The sequence below is a fragment of the Fukomys damarensis genome, unplaced genomic scaffold (genome assembly GCF_012274545.1).
Source record: "Fukomys damarensis isolate Sample0158 unplaced genomic scaffold, DMR_v1.0_HiC HiC_scaffold_37, whole genome shotgun sequence".
Lineage (NCBI taxonomy): Eukaryota > Metazoa > Chordata > Mammalia > Rodentia > Bathyergidae > Fukomys > Fukomys damarensis.
In genome coordinates this window covers 36,513,067-36,538,653 of record NW_022900949.1, presented here as the reverse complement: position 1 = coordinate 36,538,653, position 25,587 = coordinate 36,513,067, and the positions used below count along the sequence as shown (strand labels likewise).

Below are 25,587 nucleotides of genomic sequence, written 5' to 3'. Positions count from 1 at the left end.
GAAATTTGATCCACTTGAGAAAATGATCACTTTTCATCTCTAATGATAGAAAATGACTAGTTTAATTAACTATATGGTCTTAAAATATATATATGTTCACGGATTATCAAATCATAAAATTATAAGTTGCAAATGAATATAAGAAACTTGTGATTTATAAAGTAGGAAAAGGAAAAAGATCAAGTATAGTTGCTACGTGCACAGTTTGGACAAAGATTAGAAGTATTAAAAATGAAACACTAGTAATCATAAAAACTTAAAAAAATTTTTAAATAAACTAAATTATAAATGGCACGACTTTCCACTTAGGTCCATATAGCAAAGGGGGAACTTGGTGAAAACTTGGCAGTTTCCCTAAGCTCTTCATCTCCCTCATCTGATATCCAATCCAACCCCTCAGTAGATCCTGCCATTTCTATTATTACTACAAAACACACACACATGCAAATCTACTCACATCCACATTTTCCATTCCTCAACTGACACATTAGTCTCCTTACTGATTATTCCCCCTCACCTTCAGAGATACTCTACACAGTGGTTCCTTTGCTTAGGAACCTTTGCTGTCTGTCCACTGCGGTTGGAGAAGACCCAAACTCCTTACAGAGACAACCCAGACACTGTAATCTCAATCGTGTTTAATCTCTCTTTTCTCCTGTCCTGAAACTACCTCTTGCTCCTTATGTCCAACCTCAGGAAGCCTTTTCATCTGAGGGCCTTTGCAAACACCATTCCTCCAACCTGGAATGCTCTCCCACACAGACTATCCTGTAAGGCTTTATGCTTATCCTCGGCTCCTCCTCCGCCACCTCTTCCAAAGTCAGTGAGAAGAAACTGATTCTTCCTGGGCCTCATCCTTCTCACTTAGATTTTCTAAGGGAACTCAGAGTTCCATGGCTAATTGTTAATGCTCAATTTGCACTTGACTAAGGAGCTTGACTTAGGAATATGCATGTTTCCTAGCAGAAATGACCTCCTATGAGTTCACAGGTCCCAAGACTGTTTTCAGTCATCTTCTCAGTTAGAATCCTGTCTCCTTCATGCTGTCTTCTCTGACCTCAGGCTTACTTCCTAAGATAGCTTATAGATATACAGAGTACAGTGACTACTTAGTTGTTGTTATATTTCCACAGTGCATCTGCATGGTGTTAACAATAAGTGTTATATTCTAACAATGTAATTATTTTGCCAGTGCTCATCTGGGGCTTACCAAAGGAGCCAGACCCTGTTTTAAGTATCTGTTACACATGGATACATTAATATAGAGATTAGTCACATCAGTACAATAAGATAGGCACTGTCATTATTCCCGCTGCATAGATGAAAATACTGGAAGCCCAGAGAGATCCGTAGCCAAGTTCACTGGGCTAGTGGTGAAGCTAGCTGTTAAATCCAAGTGCTAAATATGCATGTGATATCAAAAGAATTAAATAATTGTGGATAATTTATTTGAGGCAATAATCTTATCATGATTTTGTACTAAAAGATTTTATCGGGCTGATTTTTCTAAGGCTTTGACTATGCCTTGGCTTCGTCTCTAAATACAGTTTACTGTTCTGCTAAATGGTTCACTTCCAAAATCTATCAAAACTATTTCTTCAATGGTAATAACATCTCTCATGGCACAACCTTCGTGAGGAAAACATGAGTCTTTTACCCCAAAGCACTATGGTACAGTTTTTATAGAAAAACAATATACTTCTTATATTTCCACTGTATATCTGAAAAGTACAATGAACTCTGCAGAGGTCAGAAACATGGGAGTTAGTGTAGTGTAAAGAATGCAACATGTGCAGGTATAAAGTCCGGGAGTCTCCTCTTACTCTTTATTGCTGCCTACATGATTTTCTCCCCTGCAAAGAAAATAATGTTTAAAAGAAGCTTTATGAAGCTTAGTAAATATCAAAGGACACACGAGAACATTATTAAATCACAACATTAAAGCTCCTAAACATATGCAGGACATCATGAAGTATTGGGACATAGTCTTTATTTAATATTATTGCTTCCTCCAGCGAATGAAGGAAAAAAAAAAGAAAGATAAAAAGGCCCATCATGAAATTTGTTTTGGTTCATTGCAGAGCTAGATTCACAATCGGACAAAACTTTGAGAGTAACTTTCAACCATCAGCTGTGTGGGGCTAAGTAAGTCAGCAAGTGAATTAGAATCTGTTTGACCAGTGGCCAGGAAAAATACCACGTACTTAAGGAAGGGGGCTGCTGTGCAGGGGACTAAGTAAGAATGTAGGGGCTTGAGTTCTGGCTGTGTTATTTTTAGCTGTGAGAATTTGCCCTAAATATTGAATGCTTCAGTGCCAAATGTAGGCATGTATGATGTGATCAAAATATACAGTGAATAATTAAATCTAACAGCAATCTATTACAGTTAAAGACACTTGCCATTAATGTCCAACAAAATATTCCCCCTGGGTTTGAACACACTCATCCATCATCCCCCCCAACTTTCTTAAGCAGTTCTGGAGGTCCTCTTTTGGTGTCTTTGATTATGTTGTCCTGGCTAACTCAGTGTCCTGAATTGATTCGAGACATTTACCTTTTGTGATCACATAGACATGGAGGGAAAGTGGGAAGTTAGGTCCGGTGAATGAGATGATTGAAGATATACTGTAAAGTTCTATCTAACAGAAATTGCCATAACATTTTAAGTTGAAAGACACTCAGAAAAGAGAACCAGAAGTGTTTTGGAAAATGGCAAGAAAAATAGGAAGTGACTTCCAAGGAAGAAGTATTTTGTAAGGAAATAATGACAACGCGTCTTTCGCTGTAATAGGACTTACATTTTTTTTTAAATTAAACATTCACTGAGTTTTTATTACACCCTCATACAAACCTGAACAAGACAATTATCATATATATTACACTTTTAAGCAATGCCATGTTAGTAATGCTACGTAAGACATGTGAAGAGAGGAGGCAGCCAGTAACTGGAAATCAGCTATGGATTTCTGTGACCACAGGACTCAGACTGTCCTCATGGTACCAAGAGCCGTTCCACAGTCAAACTAAATATTCAATAACTGCTACAGAATTAAAGCGCCTCTCTCCAAAAGCCCTCTCCCTGATTTCAAGCTAACAACTAGCTAGCTCTTGTGTAGTCATTAGTATTCATTTTTAGTATTTTGCATTTAGAAATAGAATATATATATATATATATATACACACAAATATATACATATACAAACAAATACAATTTAACATAGTTGTGTCATAGCTCTAAACTTGCTTGGGGATGGTTAATTTCCAGTTGGAAATGTTTAAAGGATGTAAAGATTTTAATACATTCATTTTAGGTCATTTTCCTGCAGGACTGTGCTTTATACAGGGCATTTGAAAGGCAGACTTTGGTAGACTTCCCAGGGACATAATAATTAAGTTCCAAAAGGCAGGGGTATCTATATTTTCAGAAAGAAAAATAAAACTCTTTTGTTTTAAACTATTAAAATATAGTAGGCCATCAGGAATTTTGTATGCTGAAACATAATTTTTTTTTGTACATAAATCACAAGCTAACTCAGGACTGAAAATCTTCCTATTAAAAAAACTCGGAGGGAATAACAGTTTTCATTTATGTGGTATATTTGGTTTTATGATTTAGGATAATAAATGGCAAAATTTCATCTTTGACCTTGACTGTTTTAGAGCTGTCTGTTCTGTCATCAGAGTTGGGTGGGATGAAATGAGTGTATTAATTTGCAAAGCCCCATGGTATATTATATTTAAATATATCTGTCATTTTCCCTCTTAAAGAACATGCACTATAATTCTTTATATCTGTGAGAATCTTTTCATTAGTTCCCAAACTTGTCTCAAGCAACTAATTGCCTTTGTACCTCAAAAATTCAGTACAAAATATATTAAACTAATTTTACAACCTTTGATAGAATTTTTTCAGAGTAAGATGCATTAAGTAAAGCAACAGAGTAGGTACCTCATCTTAGGACTTCTTGATAGGACTTTTGTGAGTCAAAGTGAATGAAAATTACCAAACCCCTCCAATATGCATGGAATCAGGAATTTTTACCTTTAGAAGACCCGGGCAAGGTTTGGCTGTTGGACATAAACTGTAAATGCATATATATTGCCAACAATAGGTATAAATAAGTCAGCATGAAGCATATTTAGCTGAGTACATTAACTGATTCACATGGACATTTATGTCTGCTAAGCAATGAGTTAAGTAGGATGAAATAATCCCTTCCTTCGTAAAGCTTACATTCTATTGAAGAAAGCAGAGAAAATTAAGTAAAATGTATACTATAAGAGATGGTGATAAGTACCATGGGCAGAAATAGAGCCAAAGCTTACAAAGAGTTGAAGGTAGAGGCTTTCTTTTTTTGAAACATTGGCCTGGTACGGTTGAGTGAGAAGATGACATTCCTGTATAGCCCACAGCCATCTGCCATTTCAGAGTTCTGTGCTTCATCATGGTACCAAGATCGCTACCATGGTGGAAAGCATCCTTATCAGCACCTTCTCCATGGTCATTATAACTTAATTCAATTTTACATCTATTGAGTTTTATTCTGAGGTGATTATGATTTCCTGTTAATTTTACATGTAAAAATAATAAGGTGGAGGGGCTGGGGATTTAGCTCAGTGGTTCAGTGGCCTGCCTTGCTAGGGCAAGGACTTGAGTTCGATCCCTGGTACCAAAAAAAAAATAATAATAATAATAATAAGATGGCAAGAGTTGAAATAACGTGCTCACTGTAACTCACAGATTCTGAGCAGTTAGGACTCGAGGCCAGGTCATTAAACACCCACATTGTACATGGTTATCAAGTAGGTGCTATACTTCAGCCAGAGGTCCCAGGACAGGCAGGTGCTGAGTGCCGAACTAAGCAGAACACCAAAAGGGAAAACAGAAATGTTAAGTAATTTTGCCGAATTTGCTGCAGTTGCACTGTATTCAGTTTCACAATGAATCTCATTAATGGATGAGAGCCTTATCATATATCTTATATCATATACCTTATATAAAATATAAATTATAATAATTTGATCCAATTTTACAATTATCTTTTATCCTGTACATCAAATTTGTGCCTTTGAACCTCACAGGATTTCATGTCTACCCATGCCATTTACCAGAAAATGCCCTTCAAGCTGAAACTTCTAGCTCTAATAATACTATCACATAATTTTTTCCCAATCCTTCAAGTCCTGTTAGAATTAGATCTTAGTCTTAAACCTAGATGATGTTGCTTTCATTAAATAAAGCTACATCCATCAGGAAAATATCTTGTGGATTTTAAGCTTTTCCTATTTGGCAAGCCCTGTTCTGAGCTCTTCGTGATTCCCTCACCAAAGCACATCAGGTAGCTACCCCAGTTCTGCTAACTTATACATGTGAAAACATAGACAGCAAAGTGTAACTCAAGACCAGTAACACATTAAGCTCTTTCAGACATGGAATGATGGTTTCACAGCACTCACTCTGAACTATGCATTACCACTGCATGCGACTGATAAATAGACATAGAACCATCAACATAGAGTGGTCAAAGGCATCAGTTTTGGTCTAGATTAATTTTTAATCTAAGACCCCAAAATAACATTAAAGATACCTATGCAGCCCTTGAGTTCCCAGACTTACTTGGGAGATGAACCCACACGTCAGTGACATTTTGCAGAAACCCTACAAATCATGATGTGAGTTCACACTAATTCATTCTCTTGTCCATTCCTCCATGAAACACCTACCACATCTACTGTCAACTCTACATTCTCCTGGTCACCAAGACCAAAAGTTTGTTCTGTACTTCCTCTCTTTTGGTGAAGCAGACAAGAAAGAATAGGTAACGTGGCAGCAAACTTTACAGCATGATAAAAGGTAGTAAACGCTGTGAACAAAAAACCAGAGAAACATCTAAAGAAGAAAATGAGAAACTGGTTGGAGCAATGAAGGTGGGAGGAAAGTCAGCTGGCAGTTCTAAGTAGCATGATCCAGACCAGCAGCACTTTTCTTCAAAAGTGACATGTGCATAACACATGCAGGAAAAGTCACACTGGAATAATGAAAGAAAGGGAGTTAGCTGTGAAGCTTTCTGGAGGAAAGGCCCTTGAGGAAGAGAGAAGAGCTACAGGGAAGGCCAGAAGTACTTTCATCTCAAGCTGCCAGGAATGACAGAGGTGGTGAAGATGGTGAGGATCCTTGAGGTGTCTGCAAGGCTGCCTGCTGCTGCTCTAAGTGCTAGGAGAATTTTACAGGGTTCTGAGGACAATACTGACATTCTTGACTCCAGATTAAACAGACTGACTCTGGCTACCATGTCAAAATAGACTACAGTATAACAAGGGTTCAGAAGGGATAGGGCAGCAGTTTGGTGGTGGAAGGGCGGGTAGGAGTCATCCATGTGAGGAGTGATATAGCTTCATCAAAGGTGGTAGAAATAGAAATGTAAAAACTGGAAAGGTGTTGGATATATTTTGAAGGGGAAGCCTAAAAAATTATCTTTTTAATGGAATGAGTGTGAAGTATGAGAGAGAGAGAACAGCAAAGCATGAGTCCAAACAGTTTGGTCTAAATTAACTAAGAAGGATGGTACTACTACTAACAAAGGCGAGGAAGGCTCTGGGTGAAGCTGATTTAGGCATAAGAGCTGATAACTAGGACAGAGTCTCTTCCTACAACCATGAGACCATCGTGGAGAATGCATGTCAGCTGAAAGCTGTATCTTTTTGGCTTTTCAAGTGCTGTCAAAAGGTGTTAAGAAAAAAAAGTATTAAATTGCAACAGGCTTTTCTCTAAATTCCTTGGAACAGCTGAACTAAAACCACTAAGGCAGGCAGAATCTTACTAATAAAGTCATATCGTGTAACATGGACAATTCTACTAGGTATCGACAAAAGTGCTTTGTAGTTCCAGCTATCAAGTGTCAGAGGACTGGTGCAAAACCTTTTCTCTAGCTGATCACTAGACAGTTCTTCTTGAAGCTATCATGGTAGGTGAGATGGGGTTGGAGACAGAGAAGTTATTACAAAGTTATGCTCTATTCCTGGCCAGCCCTACAGTGCAGGAAGGCATATGATAATTTAGAGTTGGACCCTTTGAATTTGAAGTGAACATGGTGCTGCTAACTGTGGACACAGGCTGGGAGACCTGTGATATGACAGACATAGAATGTGGTGTAGGAAAAGCTTCTGCTCAGGGGACCTAACAAAGAGAAGATAGACTGGATAAAGCCTGGGGATGAGAATGTAAACCACAGTCCCAGCTCTTAGCAAACGACTTTTACATCACTACATGTGCCTTTTTAATTGAGCAGCCTTAAAGGGCTCTTTGATCTAGATTGCTCTGTGCAACACAAATACAGACAGAAAACCACTATTTAATTAAAGATTGTCTGGTAGCTACATAAAGAAAAAAAAAAAAGAAACAGGTGAAATAAATTTTAATAATATATTTTTATTTAATTTGATAGATCCAACATATTTTCATTTCAACATGATAATACTACAATTATAATGAGATATTTTATACTCCTTTTTGTACAATTTTTTTAAAAACAAAAATTTCACATGTCTCAGTTCAGGTTAGTCACATTTAAAGTACTTAGCAGCCACATAAGGCTAGTGAATAACATGATGACTGACTATGCATACCAGAGCTGGAGTCTGTTATTGAGGAATTAAAAAAAATGACATTATAGAAACCAAAAAGCTCATGTTGAAGAGTTTTAGATGGTACACTACCTCTAACCTTGGCAAACATCAGCTTCCTAGATACTGGATCAGAAGTATGATTTTAGTAACAAGTATCTTCTGCAAGGAGATGATCCAAAGATATTCATCCCAGTTGCAGACACATCAAGAATATGCACTAATTCACAATTATCCCTTAGTACTAAGCAAAAGCTACAGGGACCTCTAGGTAGCACTGGCTAGCTCTGTGACTCAATATTCAATTAATGTAGCCTGCACATTTCCTCATTTGCACTTGGCTCTAGTTTCAGTATTATTTACACAGCTATAAAACACAAAATTATATAATATATATAATTTTACATTCATAAAAATGACACTATGGGGTACTTATAAGGATTACACTAATTCTTTCTTCAAAAGACTATTCATAGTAGAAAAAATAAACCAAAAATTCATTTGGAACCAGAAGAGACCTAGAATAGCAAAAGCTATTCTAGGCAACAGAGACACGGCAGCGGGTATAACAATTCCCAATTTGAAACTATACTACAAAGCCACGGTGATAAAAACAGCATGGTACTGGCAAAGACACAGACCTGAGGATCAGTGGAACAGATTGGAAGATACAAAAACAAATCCAGATGTACTCAGCTACCTCATCTTTGACAAAGGAGCTGACCATTCTCAGTGGAGGAAGGATAGCCTCTTTAATAAAAGGTGTTGGAAAAACTGGATTTCAACCTGCCAAAAATTAAAACTAGACCCTTATCTTTCACCATGCAATAAACTAAAATCCAAGTGAATTAAAGATCTAAATATTAAAAAATAGTCACTAAATTCGCTGGAAGATAAGTTAGGCAGAACTCTTGAAGATATTGGCATAGGAAAAGACTTTATGAACAAATTCTCAGTAGCATGGGAACTAGCAGAAAGAATCAACAACTGGGATCTCATCTTATTAAAAAGCTTTCTGCACTGCAAAAGAAACCATCAACAGAACTAAGAGACAACCTACAACGTCGGAAAAAAAAATTGCCAGCTGCTCCTCAGACAAAGGACTATTATCTAGAATATATAAATAACTCAAAAAATCAGCCCCCCCAAATATAAAGACCTGATTAAAAAATGGGCATCTGAAATAAACAGACATTTCTCAGACAAAGAAGTAAAATCATCAAGTAAATATATGAAAAAATGTTCCACATGACTGGTCATTTGAGAGATGCAGATGAAAACAACACTGAGATTCCACCTCACCCCACAAAGAATGGCTGCTATCAAGAAATCAACCAATAACAAATGTTGGCAGGGTTGTGGGGAGAAAGGAACCCTTCTCCATTGTTGGTGGGAGTGCAGACTGGTGCAACCACTATGGAAATCAATATGGAGATACCTCAAAGAACTAGGATGTGAGGTTCCTTTGGACCCAGCCATCCCTCTGCTAGGTATCTTTCCAAAAGAATTAAAAGAATCATATCACAGTGATATATGTGCACCTATGTTTATAGTGGCACAGTTTGTAATAGTTAAAACTTGGAAACAGCCTATTTGCCCATCAGTTGGAGACTGGATAAAGAAGATGTGGTTTTTCTATAAAATGGAGTACTACTCAGCCATAAAGAATGAGAAATTAGATTCATTCATAGGAAAATGGATACATATTGAGGATATACTCCTAAGTGAAATAAGTAAGTCACACATGTATAAATACCAAATAGTTTCTCCGGTGTGAAAAACTATAATGGTACATAAGATCCTAATGAGATAATTGACAATGTGAAATAGGAAGAAAGGGGCTAAATGTGTAGGGGAAATGGGAAGGGTAGGGGAAAGGTAATAACGGAAAAGAATAAAAAGCATGAGAAAATGGAAATAAAGTATTTGTGAATAGGGAAGGGAGGAAGGGGTGAAGGGAGGGCAGGGATAAGAGGAAAAAATGAGAACCAAGACCTGTCATGTAAAGGTACAAGGGCCCAGTGAAGAATGTAACTGTACTGTATACCTACAATGTACCAATAAACTCAATGAGAAAAAAAAAGACTATTTATAAAGTGCTTGCTATGTCCACAGATAGCAAAGCACAGAGGGCAAGACAGTGGAAACATAGATTCAAGCCACCAGATAAGTCATGCAAAATGTGCAAATGCTAAAAAAGAGAGAGAAATCAACTGAGCTTGGATTTGTCAGGTGAGATTTTATTGAGAGATTACAACTTGTAATGGGTTAAAAGGGTGGTGGATCTTGGCCAGTGATTCCAGATTGTTGAAATATTTTCAATAGAAGCATGCAATTGAGATTTTCTGCAGCACTGCTAGTGATCAGTGATATGAATGGGCTAATTTAATTATCAATATTGTGTCCAGAAAGAGTAGTCATGGGTAGAGTTTATTATACATGTGTTTCTCTCTGTGTTATAGCCACAAGAAGCCTAGGAGATAGATACTACTAATATTCTCACTTTACAGAAGGGGACATAGAAATATTGGCTAAATAACCTCCTGCTTTACAGAGCAGGAAGATGCAATTCGGAGTTGGACGCTTTGAGTCCCAAGTGAGAGTGGAACAGTGCCAGAGGCTATGAAATTAAAACATCTATATAGCTTTGGTACTGGAGAAACTATTTTGGATTTGAACTCTACAGTATTAATTATCAAGCATGTAGAGAAAAGTACAGTTGAGGCTAAGAGGTACTCCCTAAGAAATACCTGAAGTTAAAAATGGTTTCTGAGATGATAGGAAAGAGAAAAACAGGAAAGAGAGGCAGCGCAGGAGAAAACAAAGATAACACTCTATGATGGGAACCAGGGAAGGAAGACTGATGGATATCACATCAAATGAGGAAGGACCACTACTCAGAAGAAGGTAAGGCAAATCTATGGAATCTACTTAGAAGGTAAGGCAATGCAATTCCATTCAGTGAAATAAGGAGAGAACTGATTGTAAATAAGAAAGCAACAAGAATACTCTCTTGGTCTGAGACTTCTGGTATAGTGCAAGCAAAGAAGGTCATAAAGAGTAGAGAAGCATCAACAACCCCCAAAATCTTTCCTTGCAAAGAAGATCACCCGGTGGTGGACAGGTTAGGAGAAATATGTTAGTATAGTCTTCCAAGCTACTTCCTTTAAGCACAGGAAGAGGAATGGAAAGCTAAGTCATGGTGGTAGACACATCAAGGAAAAGAGGAGTCCACGCTGCTTTTGCAGATAAGGGTACGGTTTAAGCTAGCAAAATCATCTGCCCAGAATGAATACTATGTAACTGGGCTTGGGAAATTAAAGAGGGTGATGATCACTCGAAAAAGCCAAGTGAGAAGCAGTGATATAAGAGTGAAATGACTATTGAACACTGGGAAACGTTTGATTATGGTTTGCCACTATTTTCTTAGCACAAAATTCTTTATGGTTCTTTATTTTCCTCAACAAAATTTTGAACCCTGAAGTGGCAGAAGTAGAGAAGAACTGGAAATTTAGGACATTAATTAAAGAAAAGTGGTTTCCCCATATACTTTATGAAAAAACTTCATGAAAAAAACCCACACACTGGTGTAGATAACAAATACATAGCTAACAGCCCATGAGGATTTGAAATGCTATTTTTAAACTAAGCACAGATGGGTTCCCCACCTGTCTGGAGGCGCTGATCTAGGACTCAGGCATATCTGGCTGGAACTTTGCAATGACAAAGATGTGGGTTATACTTACTTGAAGTATAAAGAAGGAGGGAGAAATAAGAAATAACTAATCACAGCAGAAAGTACGATCTTTTCCAAGCAAAGTGAACAGAATTCAAGGGTAATAAAGAGGATGAGGACCTCAAGTCTGTCAGTGACATCATTCAGTCTCTAACAGAGGAGCTGAGTTAGCCAGAAGTAGCAAGGGAACAAGCAGCTGGTGTCTGTAGTGGTGGTTTGATCAAGGATGGGAGTCAAAGAGAATAAACCCAACACCACTGCCCAGCGGCAGTGACACTATTACTTACGTGTGAATGAATTATGGCACCTTTTATGTGCACCTGCAAAAATGAAAGGTAGGTCATAAGGCAAAGGAGGAACAAGAGCAAGAAATCAACACATTCTATTTGGTAGACAAAGGGAATAATAATTGAACAGCCAATAGACCTCTTCTGAGGAAGGTCTCATAAACAACCATATTTTGAAAAAGCTTAAATTTCTAAAAGTTGAGAGAATTTTGAGCCAGAGAAACCCCAGATTCGATATTACCATGATTTTAATTTGCTTCCAAGCTGAAATTAAAAATGGAGTGAGAAATATTAGTGATAATTAGAGGTGAAACAAATATATTGAGCTGAGTAACCGTGAAATGTTTACTACATAAAGCTTACAAATTCTCAAAGCAAAACTGTTAGCGCTGAGACAAGTTTCTGTTGCATGTTATGCACATCAATATATAATGTGTTCACACTAACTGAAAGGGGATCAAATCATTTGTGAGGGTTTTTTTGGCATCGTTTATTTAAATTAGACTGTGATTTACTAATTACATCCAAAACATCAGTTTCATAATTGCCTTCTGGTGCAATGTCAAGTCACTTCCAAGAAATTCTAAAAACAGTTAATTGGTATCTTTCAAAGGGGGAGTGTCCCTGCAGAATGTGCTTTGGAAAACAATGAAGAATATATTTGTGATTCAAATTTTAAAAATTTTTTCTTAAGAAAAAAGAAGCATTCAATTCACAGAAGTTGACAATCAAAGGCATCCATGTGTTGAATCAATCTAAAAATCAGTGCTTGACTCTAGAGACTAGAAGATAGACTCTCAAAATATTCTTAAAGCACACAAGGATAATGTCTATTATAAAAATATTACTTTGACTGTTAATTTATATTTTTATTAAAAAAGAACAAAAGTTAAAGTTTTTGTTTTGTTTTGTTTTTTGGGTTTTTTGAGATGGGGGTCTCACTATGTAGTTGAGACTGACCTGGAACTCACTATGTAGCCCCAGCTGGTCTTGAACTCACAGCAATCCTCCTGCCTCAGCCTCCCAAGTGCTAGGATTACAGGCATGCACCATCACGCCCGGCTCAAAATTTAAAGTTTTAAGCTAACATCATATTCCTATTTCCTGAATTGAGTGAGAGAGGTAGCACACAATAAACAGATAAAATTCTCAATGATTGTTATTGAAGAACTTCAGCTAGAAGAACTTCTTGACGACAAATTCACATTTTATACAACACAAAATAAACTGAAAGGTTATCTCAAGGAATGATACTTATTAAAATGCCTAGAGTTTTAAGAAATTGCCCAGTTTAAGCACATGGTAGCCCCGTCCTGTACTAGAAGACACTGAATAAATACTTGATGAGAAAAGAGGAGACAACACGCCGATCTGTAGAAAGTAATTTGTACTGATAACTTCATAAATATGCCCATAGAATCCAAGAGAGAGTAAGATGCCACACAGTGCACACACTTTCGCTATGTGTAGTTTATAATGAGATTGAAAGATCATCAAAAAGAAACAAACCAAGAGAAAAAGAGTCAGGGAGGAAGCCAAGGAAATGATAAACGGCGAGAAGAATGAAGGAAAACACGGGGAGCACTTGAGATGAGCTGGTAGTGAGAGAGGTGCCAAGGTTTCCATGTGGGCTGACTGGTAACACCATGTGTACACATGTGCACTGAGCATCTTAACAGCCACGGATCACTAGGAGCTGAAAACAGCACCAGGCAACCATGTGCTCATTATGTTCCCTTGTACATATAAAAGAAAAAAAAATCTTATCCATTGGAACAAAGTCAAAAGAAAAAAATTTTAATGAGTCCAATATATTTTGAGTAAATGATATCGCTCCTAGGATAATTAGCATCCTAGAACATCTGTTATCTCACCAGGGAAAACAAAATCTAATTTTAACTGCTGATATCCTAAAACATTTATAAACCTGCAAATGACATCCTCATGACATGAAGAAGCATATAGCACAAGGTAATTGCAATTGCAAAGCTAAATGGAGTCTGGAGACGTAAGTATTTTATCGGACATTGCCATTAGACATTAATTTGCCATTAATTAATGCAGACATGGCAGCTAAACTGCCTACCTGTTAACAGGAAATCGAATCCTCAATCCCTACTGTCTCTATGAGATATAAAAGACTTAAAACAGAGGGAGATCACAAAGATGCTTTCCTTTTATGTTTCTTTTATAGCAATGTGTATATCCTGAATTAGGTTCTGATATTGTATAAAATTCAGTCTAATGGAGTTTGGAAGCCTTGCCCGAGGAAAACGCAAGAAAAAACTTTCTGCCTCAAACTTCTGTTTTCTTTCACTAACATGGCAACCCATGCTTCCAGTTCCCTGTTTTTGTGACACATTGCCTAGAACAAGGCAAACTTTCTCTAAGGAAGGCTTTATGGAACTTGTCTATCGATATATATTTTGTTTAAAGAACAATGCAAGATAAATTCTTCTTGTTGCATGTAGTGATAGAAGAGATGAGAGAACACATGATGAAAAACAAGATAAGTGAATCATGAGCTGATGAAGTTCTGAAGAGGAGTAGAAGAAAAAAGTGAAAACATCAGAGAAATAAATACAAAATTGGAGCAGACAAAACTGTGACACAGGTGCACAAGACAATTTAAAGAAAAAAACCCCAAAAATAGAGTTAAATGGGCTAAAAATGATTGATACAGAAATGAAGGAACACACAAAATACTAAAATACAAGCTAAAAATTTTCATTAATAAAGCAGAAATATATATCAGATCTCAGGAACATTTCACATAGAAACATTTCCTAGTTACAGGCAGATGGGTCTCAGTGGAGTGTCTCACAATGTAGTTGTGTTCCACCACAAATGGAAAATATCATAAAATGCCCACGTGCTTAGAAAACTAACAGAATGAACTACAGAGGTTAGAGACACAGTATACTGCACAGTACTGGTAGTTTCCCCTTGGAATTGTGAGGTTGACCAGGGACTGCTGCTTACTACTTCTGGCTCCAGTGCAGATGGCATTATACTGTGCATCCCAGTCTGGGAAACATCAAAATTCAAAGTACAGTTACTACTGAATGTGAATACACCATTTCACACCATTGTAAAGCCAGGAAATTATATGCCCACCCATCATAAGTCTATGTTTGTTTGGTAAAGAAAAGAAGAACTCAATGAGCAGCCAGGCATAAAGAGCGAATCATTTCTGAAGAGCTAAAAAAAAATTAATCTGAACTCATTTTTCTATCACAATAGTCAACATTAGGAACAAGGATGACACCAATCTCAAGGATATCATATGTTGAAAAAATCTTCCCCTCACCCAAACTGGGCTTAGTAGATCAATATGTTTGACCAAGCAAAGCCAAGAACATTTGCTAAGCGCTTATCTTGAAGAAGTGACTTGGGTAAACATTTTTGCCAGAAATAAAAGAATAAGAAAATTATAGCCAAATGATTAGAAAGGACTACTGAATCAATTTAAGTAGGGCATATGTAAGGAATTTAAACAGGTGTCATATATCCCAACAATACAGTAATCTCACAGCATAAGCAAGGGGAAGAAGGAGAGATTGCAAGAAGTCTTAAATGTGAGGTTCTTTTCTCTTAACAGTTAGCTGAAAAACTGCATCACTAAAAGGTGAATAATTGGAAAATTTCAGTTTAATGGCATATGTTAAGAAATCCAACATTGAGCAACCAAGCTGAGTGTGAAGAATGGTGCATAGTGAGAAAAATACACTAACATAACCATTGCTCCTTTTATGGGGTGAACAGATATTGTTGGAAAACACAAGATCCCAACAATGAATGTAACTGTACTGTATCCCTAAAATGTACCAATAAACTCAATTAAAGCTGAAAAAAACCCAGAGAATTAAAGATTTTCTGCAAAGGTCTAGTTTAAAGATATCTTCTTAATTAAAATTTTCCATGTTATCAGAAAAAACATATAAAAATTAAAGTCAAAAGAGTACAATACTGAAAAAAGTATCTTATATAAACTTAAAGCATAATGACAAGGAACATGATTTACAATATCAATCATATCAACATACTATCAATGAGTTAAGCTCAATTATTAGTATAAAATAAACAAATAGGAAAACTGAGTGGATCTTAATTATATATTAAACCAAACACAGTCTTTAAAAACCCACTAATCAACAGCATAAAATGCTCAAATATTCCAAAAGAGCACCATCAAGGTAGACAGTATTTTCTTTTTCTTTCTTTTTTTTGTACCGGGGATCAGACTCGGGTCCTTGTGCTTGCAAGGCAGGCGGTGGAACCACTGAGCTAAATCCTTGGCCCTATCTTACCCCACTCTTATTTCCTCCATTAAATATTGTTTGTTTGTTTGTTTTTGGTACTGGGGATGGAACTCGGGGCCTTGAGCTTGTGAGGCAGGCAGCAGAACCACTGAGCTAAATCCCCAGCAGTATTTTCTGATAAACATGCAACAAGACTAGGAATTAAGAAGGAAAAGACAAGCAAGGAGAGATTTAAAACAAATTAACTTTCTTCAAAAATTCATAAGCCAAAGACTAAAACAATACTAAAACTTTAGAATGTTGCTGTTGTCTGTGTCTGGAATGTCCTCCAAATCTCATGAGCTCAGAGCTCTCTGGCTTTCAGAAGGTGTTTGGCTCAGGGTCTGAGTGTGCAGTTGGGAGGTGGCCACTCAGGGTGTGGGCTGGAAGCTGTACCTGCCTCCCCAGTTTCTCCCTTCTCCCTCTGCTTCCTGGCCGCCATGACATGAGCAGCTTTTTTCTGAGGTAGGCCTTTCTACCATGCCACTTCTTCCTCAGAGCTCACCAAGCATGGACTGCAATTTCTCAAACTGTGAGCCCAAATAAACCTCTCTTCCTTCAAGTTGTCAGTGTCAGGCATTTTGTCACAGCAAGAAGGGAGGTGACTAAGACAAATGCGTAGGGAAACATCATTATTAAAATAATTACACAGCAAAATCAAAGAGAAATCCAGAATGAGCCCAGAATAATTGTACCTTACTACTAAGCTAGCAAAATTTTAAAAAAATATTCCATATACAGAATCTTGAAGATGAAGGACACGAAGGGCAAAGAAAAGCCAAATGGAGGAAGTGGTTAAAATGTAAATTTGAACAGATAAATAAATTAGAAAAACAGGGGAAACAAAACCATTAGAAACCACTCTTGGAAATAGCAATAAAATAATAAAAAATGGCTAAAGTCAAAATGAAAAGATTCATAATAAATTATTTAGCTCAACTATATGAAAATGTGCTTCAAAACGTGAGTTACGTGATGATAGTCCAGATAATATAATTTATTAAGCATCACCAGAAATGCTTGAAATTCAAAAGCTCTCAATTTATATAGAAAAATATGTGTAAAATGTTGCCACGGTGCTACCCTAAAAACAGCCCCTCTGATTATACAGGGAATCCTAACAAACCTGAAAGAATGGATATTCTAAAATTCTTTATTCTGGATTGCTGGTTTTCAAAACTTACTACAAATAAGAATCTCCTGAAAAGATTGTTAAAATAATAGGTAGTGATTCCAGTCCAAGAGACTCTAATGCGGTAGGCCTGAGAGAAGGCCATATGTTAATATTTTAAACAAGTAGTTTGATAAATGTCTCTGAACAAGGGGATATTTTATCACCAGGAAGAATCTGTCAATACCTTGAGATTTTTTTTTTATTGTAGTGACTGAAGGAGAGTAATAATGACATCTGATAGGCAGAAGCCAGAGAAAGAAAGGGCCTGCAGTTCACAAGATACTGTTCTCATATTAGAGGATTCTGTAACCCAAAATATTGATAGTGTTAAAGTTAGTGATTCTGCTGGTCCTTGAGTATCACTGAGCAGGAGTTGGCAATTTTTTCTCCAAAGAATTAGATAGTTTTGAGTTTATGGGCCACATGCAGTCAGTTTCACATTCTTCTTGGTTTATTTTTATACCTCTCTAAAAATACATAAACCATAATTAGCGTACGAGCCTTACCAATACAGAGCTCACACCGAACAATAAGAATACACGTTCATTGTGAAATACAAATACAAAAAATGGAATCCCTTCACAATGTGGCAGATTTCTTAGTTTATCATAAAAATTAATGACCGTTTTTACTGAGTCATTAACACCAGGAACAACAAAAATACGTTCGCCGTCACTACTATTGTTTCACACTTCCTAGTGATGAACCAAAATAATTCCACAAAAAGTTATGTGTGTAGAAACTGTTAAGCAGAAGTGCAGTGAAAACTAGCTACAGGATCGCCATCACCCCTGTTCACTTTTATTAGGTACACAAGTAAACGAAATTCACTCACAGGCAGGGCCATGCAGTTGAGTTTCACAGGCAGAACGTGGGCAGGAGTGAGGAATGCTAACCGCAAGGCTGCCTAACGAAAACATTCCACGTCATCTCAGCTCCTCTCTGCAGACCCACCAGACCCACCAGCTGGATATAACCCCAAGGGCCAGATCGGCCGGCGGCCTGCTGTTGTGAATTAGGTTTTACCTCACACAGCCCTGCTTATTCATTTAAGTACTGTCTATGACTGCTTTCAAGTTATTATAACAGATGAGTAGTAGCAGCAAACCGTGATAAAACATGACCTTATACTTATTAGGATGGCTGTTATCAAAACCATGAAAGATACGTGCTGGCAAAGATGTAAAGAAAAGAAGTCCCTTGTGTACTGTTAGTGAGAATGTATGCTGTTAGGACAATCGTTACGGGAAAAAAGTATGAAGGTTCCCCAAATTATTTTCTAAAAAAGACTCCCAAGTGACCCAGCATTCATACTTACTGGGATATATATATCCAAAGGAAATGAAATTCACATCTTGAAGTGTTATCCACATGCCTATGTTCTTTGCAATATTATTCACAATGACGAAGATACGGAATCGATCAAAGTGTTCATCAACAGATGAATGGACAAAGGCTATGTGATGAATATAAACAATGGAATACTATTCTCCCTTTTAAAAGAAGGAAATCACACCCTTTCTGGTTACATAGCTTAATCCAGAGTTCATTGCACAAATGAATTAAACTAGGCACAATAAGACAAGTACTGCATGATCATACTTACATGTGCAATCTAAAGAAATTGAACTCATAGAAGTAGAGAGTAGATGGCCATGGGCTGGATGTGGTACAAATGGGGAGACTTGGGGGCATGGCCATGAATGTGAGAAGTGGGATCCTAGCCCTCGGTTCCTTCTTTCTTTCTCTGAGGGGCCGTGAGGTGAGCAGTTTTGCTCACCACATGCTCCCCATCCTGTCTAAAAGCAACAGCTCCACAGGATGCTGGGCTAGAATCTCTAAAACTGAGTCGAAGTACATTTTTTCTCTTTATAAGTTGATCACTTCAGGTGTTTATTACAGTCACAGTGATTGCAGGGATTCACGGTGACTAACCAGGGTTAATGTGCAACTGTCTATCATGGTTAAAAATTCCTCTCCGCTTTTAGGAATTCATCTTATTGATCTGTTGTTATGTGCACACACGTTGTGGCAGAAACATCATTCATAACAGACTGTAGATGAGTGGAAATCTAAATACTTGTCAGTAGAAAGCCAGTTAAATCAATCAGGGCACATTTACCTAATATAACACTGTGGAGAAACCATAAAATAATGGACTTTTTGTGCAGATGCATTTAATATATATATATACACATATTTACTACATATATAAATTCAAAGACAGTTTAAAGGAAATAAAAATAAGGTAAAGAATAAAATATGTAGTGAGCTTCATCTTTTTTAAAAAAGGAAGAGTGCCTGCATGTACGTGTATGTGCGTGCACACCTCTGGAAGGAACGCGAGGACTAACAGGGACTGTCTCCGGTTATTAGGTTACTAGGTTTTTAGGCAACAGAAGGAAGGACGTACTTCATTGTGCTCTGGAACATTTCAATGTTTTCTCACCACTCTTTCAGTGTGCCTGTACGTCCGCTGTAATGGCTATGCTCAACTGGCGACATGACAGAGCGGAAGTTGCATTAGGGATTCAGAAGCACACTTCCAAGGTGTGTCTGAGTGGGTCACGGACATGTGACTCTGGATAGCACCTCTGGTCGCTCTCCCCTTTGTCTCTATTCTACTTCCAGGCCACAATGAGGTGAGAAGCCTTGCTCCCTATGCCCGGCCGCCACGGTGCCCTGCCGGGGAGCTCGCTGGCAGTGGACTGATTCCGCTGGAACCGTGAGAAAGGTTGTCTCTCCCTTAAGTTGCAGGTGTGGGTACTGTGTCCTTGTGACAGGAAAGCTGACTGACACAGCCATGTGGAAACCTAATACCGATTGCAGATATGTTAAATGTATCTTTGAGTTTATAAATATGTATATGGATTTATAAATATATCTTTAAAGCCATATATGCTCATATGGATAAATAAAGACATTTAACATTGAAATGTTTTCGACGTAACTGTCAGATAGCTATATAGAAACATAAATATATACATACTGGAAAAAGTTTTGCTTTTCTGCTACTTATTGGTTATAAAAATAAGTAGAAGATTTATTTCTTATAAACTGAAATTTAGAGAAAAACATTCCATTTCTAAAAGGGAGCAAAATACAAACATATAATAGAAAAAAAACTTGCAAATTAGATATAAATCAAGATATACACAAAAAATACAAATAGCAATAGCTTCTATAATGTATACTTGTGATTGTCACAAAATCATGACAAACAAAAGAATATAGAGCAATGGTAGTGAGAGGCTTTAAACAGCAATATCTAAAATATTATAAACACAACAGTCATTATAAAAAGTTAACATAAATTCTCAACATTAGCATTTTCTCTCAAAGGTCAGACATTGCAAAAACAAAGAATTTCAGTAAAGCAAGCAATGGCAGATTCTTTGCAATCCACAGCCTAGGTTTTACTTAACTGCTTGTCAGCCATCTGGATCACAGTATTAGGGAGTAGGAAACTCCAAAAAGCTATTGCTAAGCTAACTTCAAGTGCTTTGTTTTAAATATGCCCTTCTGATGCTAGTGTAATATAGTTTCATGCCTTTAGTTTTCGGCCTGAAAAATGAAATGACAAAAATTAATGATGCAGAACAGATATGAAGTTTTCTCTTATTAAAAAGGAGCTAGTTTGGGGCCAGGAATTTAGCTCAGTGGTTCCACGCTGCATGCCCTGCAAGCCCAAGGTCCCAAGTATCTTCAATCCCCGGTACCAAAAAAAAAAAGGAGCCAGTTTGTGGTTATCAAAACTCTAATTCTTCAAGAGCCTGACCTGCTTTGAGGCACATGATTAAAATAGTCATGCTTTCCAATACCACAGAAATACAAAGGCACAGACAAGCTAGATTTTGTTCAAAACCAACCAGAGATCCTGTCTCGAAAAATAAATGATAAAGTACATAAAGAGCACTCTTAAAGAGAATGTACTTTTTCAGCTCTTAGATTCCCCCCAATCTTTACAAGTTACAAAAAAAAACTTATCGACTGATAAAGATGTTCTTTAAGATTTCACAATTCCTTGTGGGAAAGCTTAATAATTAATATGGGAGGCTGTGTAATCACTGTCTGCTCTCTGTGAGTTTATATTTGCTTAACAATTACATAATTACAACACAGTTAATATTGTAATGTGCATTTATATATTTTCAATGAATACTTTAGTTATCAAAAATAATATCCAACTTTAAGGACAAATGTCCTCAAATCTTAAGAATCATGGAAAAAAATCCTGGCACCCCAGATTGAAGACTAAGCAAGGAGCAACCTTAATAAAATGGTGTCCTGGCAAGGTTTGTTCATTTGTGCTCTGGGAAGCTGAGGATGTAATTACACTCATTGGAGCCCAATATTACAGTGGCTCCCAATGACTATTATTTATTCCAGTAATCACTCATGTAACTAATTACCTTTCCTGTTTTAAGAAGGATTGAAATTAAGACTTGATTGGTAGATAAAGCACATGGCAAAGTAAAATAAAAGCAATAAACCTGAGGAGAATTGAAAAATGATAGGAAATAAGGGAAAAATATGAGAAAAAATGGAAATAAAGTATCTGTAAATAGGGAAGGGAGGAGGGGTGAAGGGAGGGCAGGGGTAAGGGGAAAAAATGAGAACCAAGACCTGTCATGTAAAGGTACAAGATCCCAATGATGAATGTAACTGCACTGTATACCTGAAATGTACAAATAAACAATGAGAAAAAAAAAAAGAAAAATGATAGGAAAGCAAAATAGCTATGAAAAGAGCTTAGTATAAAAACCATATGCCCTAAATCCTGTGTGTTCAACCCAAACCAAAAAATAAATGCTTAGAACTTTGACAGTATACCTGGTATAAAAGAAAAAAAGCTCTTTTATATAATAGAATTGAAAAGAAATTTCTTCTGTGGCCTATGTTTAGAAAAAGTACAATGTAGGGCCAGGGATTTAGTTCAGTGGTTCCACCACCTGCCTCACAAGCACAGGAACCCGAGTTTGATCCTTGGCACCAAAAAAAAAAAAAAAAAAAAAAAAAAGGGATAAAGTACTGTGTGATAGAAAATATCTTTACACTAAATACAAGAGTAAGTGAATTTTCACAGGACTTTTTCTTTTAATGGATCTTCATACTGGCATATAAGACTGAATCAAATTATGTTTTAATAAAAACAATGCTGTGCTGGAGAAGGAGGACAATCGATTAATAAATATCTCTGACTTTGATGGCTTAGTTTAATCACAGGATCTATGAGCAATTTTTAATAATGGCAGGATTATACAGAATGATTAATTTTCTAATATATGATGCTATCAAAAGGAGTTAATATGATATTTAAAGAACTTTCAAAGCACTGAAAACTCAACCCTAGAACATTATATAACGGAGACCAACAGGCCAAACATGTACCTCTCTCTGCAAATAGTTTCTATAGTCAGAACCCCTTCACATGCATCGATTCTTGGCTGGTCCTCACTGGATGGCTGTGAGGGCACCGGGACTGTCAGGGAATAGCCCAGTGCAGCATCTTAGGATTTATCAAAGTGACCCTGATTCAAAGTGCAACGGAGTAGGGGTACAGCTGTTTTGACTTCTGAACATTATTTAGCCTTAAAATCCTCCACATTAGCCTGACATATGGTTATTGTTTATTCACCATCTTCATATAGGAGGTTGTTTACCTTGCTCTCCCTTTGGAAAGACAGAATGAAGAGTACTAAATCGCTTCACATCTCAGGCAATATGTCTCTGTTTGCACAATAATAGAGAGACTAAAGATAGACTTTCTTTAATCTTTTCCTACCTTATACCACCCTTCTTTTATCACTAAAAATAGATTTTAGCCTTTTCTCCACTTCTTTTTTCTCTAATTATGTGAATCACAATATCTTGCTTTGTATTTTTTTCACATTTTTGTCTCAAATTTTGTATTCACAACTGGAGTATAAAGAAATTTCCCCATTTTTTCTTAAAATCATTATGTTTCTGTAATTTTCCTGTGTACTATGTCTCCTCAAAAAATTCATTGAGGGGCCGGGGATTTAGCTCAGTGGTTCAGTGGCCTGCCTTGTAAGCACAAGGATCCGAGTTCAATCCCCGGTATCAAAAAAAAAAAAAAAATTCATTGAGGGGCCGGGGATTTAGCTCAGTGGTTCAGTGGCCTGCCTTGTAAGCACAAGGATCCGAGTTCAATCCCCGGTATCAAAAAAAAAAAAAAAATTCATTGAGAGTGACATATTATATCGTTACAGTAACATTTTTAGTAATATAATCAATATTTTGATATATGTAACATATAATTATATAGTACGTATTATATATTCATTGTATATAGTTTCCAAATATACAGTAAAACAATTTTTTAAAATTTTGCAACAGTTCCTTTTACTGTAACCCTATCACTCCCTCAAAATCTGTAACAATTTTAATATTCATTCTGACATTTTTATATTGTGCGATTAGCACAGCAGCAAATCCTAAAGTCTAGTATAGCTGGATCACCTGAACTTGGGTGCCCTCTTATTTCAGGGAAAGAAATCATTTAGATATCTATATAGTATTTTATTAGATTATATAGAATTCATACTATCAATAGTTTATACTATTATGTCTTACAACCAATGAAATCAATCCTTAAGACCTCTACATATTTTGCTGCTTTGAACAACCTCCATCACAAGACCAACTGCAATTACATGGAGCCAATGAGTTACACTTAAACCAATCATACACCTCTTATTAATTGTAAATAAATATTCAATTTTCCAGTTGCAAAGCATGCCTTATGCCTTCTGTTTATATCATTGTTTTACTCAGCTTTCTGTTTTAGGACAAAAATGCTTGAAGTAATTGATTTAAAAAGAGAAAAGGCTCTGGCTCATGGTTCAGAGGTTTCAGTCCATGGTCATTGGCCTTTTCTGGGGCAAGGCAGAAACACCATGAAAAGGAATATGTGCTGGAGCACAGGTGCTCACTCATGGCAGCCAGATGCAAAGAAACAGTGAGGAAGGGGCTGGATCCCAAGGCCCCCTTCAAGGACAGTCCCCCAGTGACCTCATCTCCTTCCACTGGGCCCCACCGCCAGAAGGCATCACTGTCAGTCAGTTGCACCATAGAATGGTGACAAATGGGTCTTTGGGGGACGTAGAAGATCCAAAGGATAACAATTCTGTATTTTCTCCTCCTGGAACGAGCAATCTTTGCTTGTCCTATCACTATCATCTTGGAAATCTTGTGATCAAAATATTTGAAATGGTCATAGTCTTTGGAGCCACACAATTTTTTGTCGTTCTTTTATGAGAAATCACATATGGCCTCCACTGCTGTTTGACAGTTGCTTAAATTCACTCCTATTTCACATAACAGGATGTAATCTCTTTGAGGAAAGGAAGCACATCTTGTTAATCTCTGTCATCTACTTAGTACCAGTGAGTATGTTGCAACTGACTGCATGCACCGACAGAGTACCCTTCTAAAAATGACTAGTGCAAACAACTAGGGTTGTATTTCTTTGGCTGCCAGTCAGGCAAATGTTTGCCTGGTACTGTAACCAAACCTGGAGAGAAGTTCAGGTCAAGTTGGGGACTTTTAACAACTGCACAAAGAAATGTGTTTGCCACAGGAATACAGGTTAACATGAGAAAACAAGCAATTTGCACTCGCACTTTTCCTGTTGGTCCCATCTAATTCCTACAAGTAGACAGTACATATATCCATCAGATATTTGCCATAGACTCAGAAGATCATGTTTCTTTCCGGTGGTGCTCTGTGATTTCTGAGGGAGGCTTGCATATCGGATTGGTCTCCTAAGGAAAGCACCTTGTGGCTGGAAAGGACCAGGTCAGAGATGCAGGCTGAGGTGCTGGGGTAGGGACTGCTAGTGACCAGCTCAGGAAATGAGTAGTGAGCTCTTCAGTACCAAGTAATAAACTTGGACTTCTCTATGGATGGAAAATAGAGTAAAGAGGAGTAGCTAGACACAATGTCCAACAAGCTAGAGATGCAGACATGTTTTAGAAATTGTCTTGGGATCCAGGGAAGACGCCTGACTTCCAACTATGCAGTGACTATCACTTATCTAACATCATGAAGATGTGATTTCTGCATATTACTTTGTGCACACAGTAATTTCAGACACATCTTGTTTATTTCAAAATTTATCGGGCAACTCCCTATATTTAAAAGTTTACACTGGAAAACAAAGGTTTTTATAATACAAAATATATAAGCAGTCAATTGTAAGATTAGCCCACATTCAAATATGTTTTCATCTTAACACAAAGCAGCAGATCATGGTTATGTTTATAACTTGTTTTATATTTGATGAAATATATTTATTTACATATGTCTATATTTTTAAGATGAAATCCACCAAGAAACTTTGTTTTTACTAATTATTATAAAATTAGGTATTTTTCAAAACACATTCACATTTTTCTATTTATTTTAGTATTGAATACCCTCTTTTCTATCGTTACTGTGATT

The 25,587-nt window shown here is 37.0% G+C and overlaps 1 protein-coding gene across 2 annotated transcripts in view; it reads right to left on the bottom strand.

Moving 5' to 3' along the window:
- Arhgap24 (Rho GTPase activating protein 24) overlaps nt 1-25,587 on the bottom strand; it is a 629,612-nt gene that overhangs the window by 279,172 nt on the left and 324,853 nt on the right. The gene's annotated exons all lie outside the window — the stretch shown is intronic.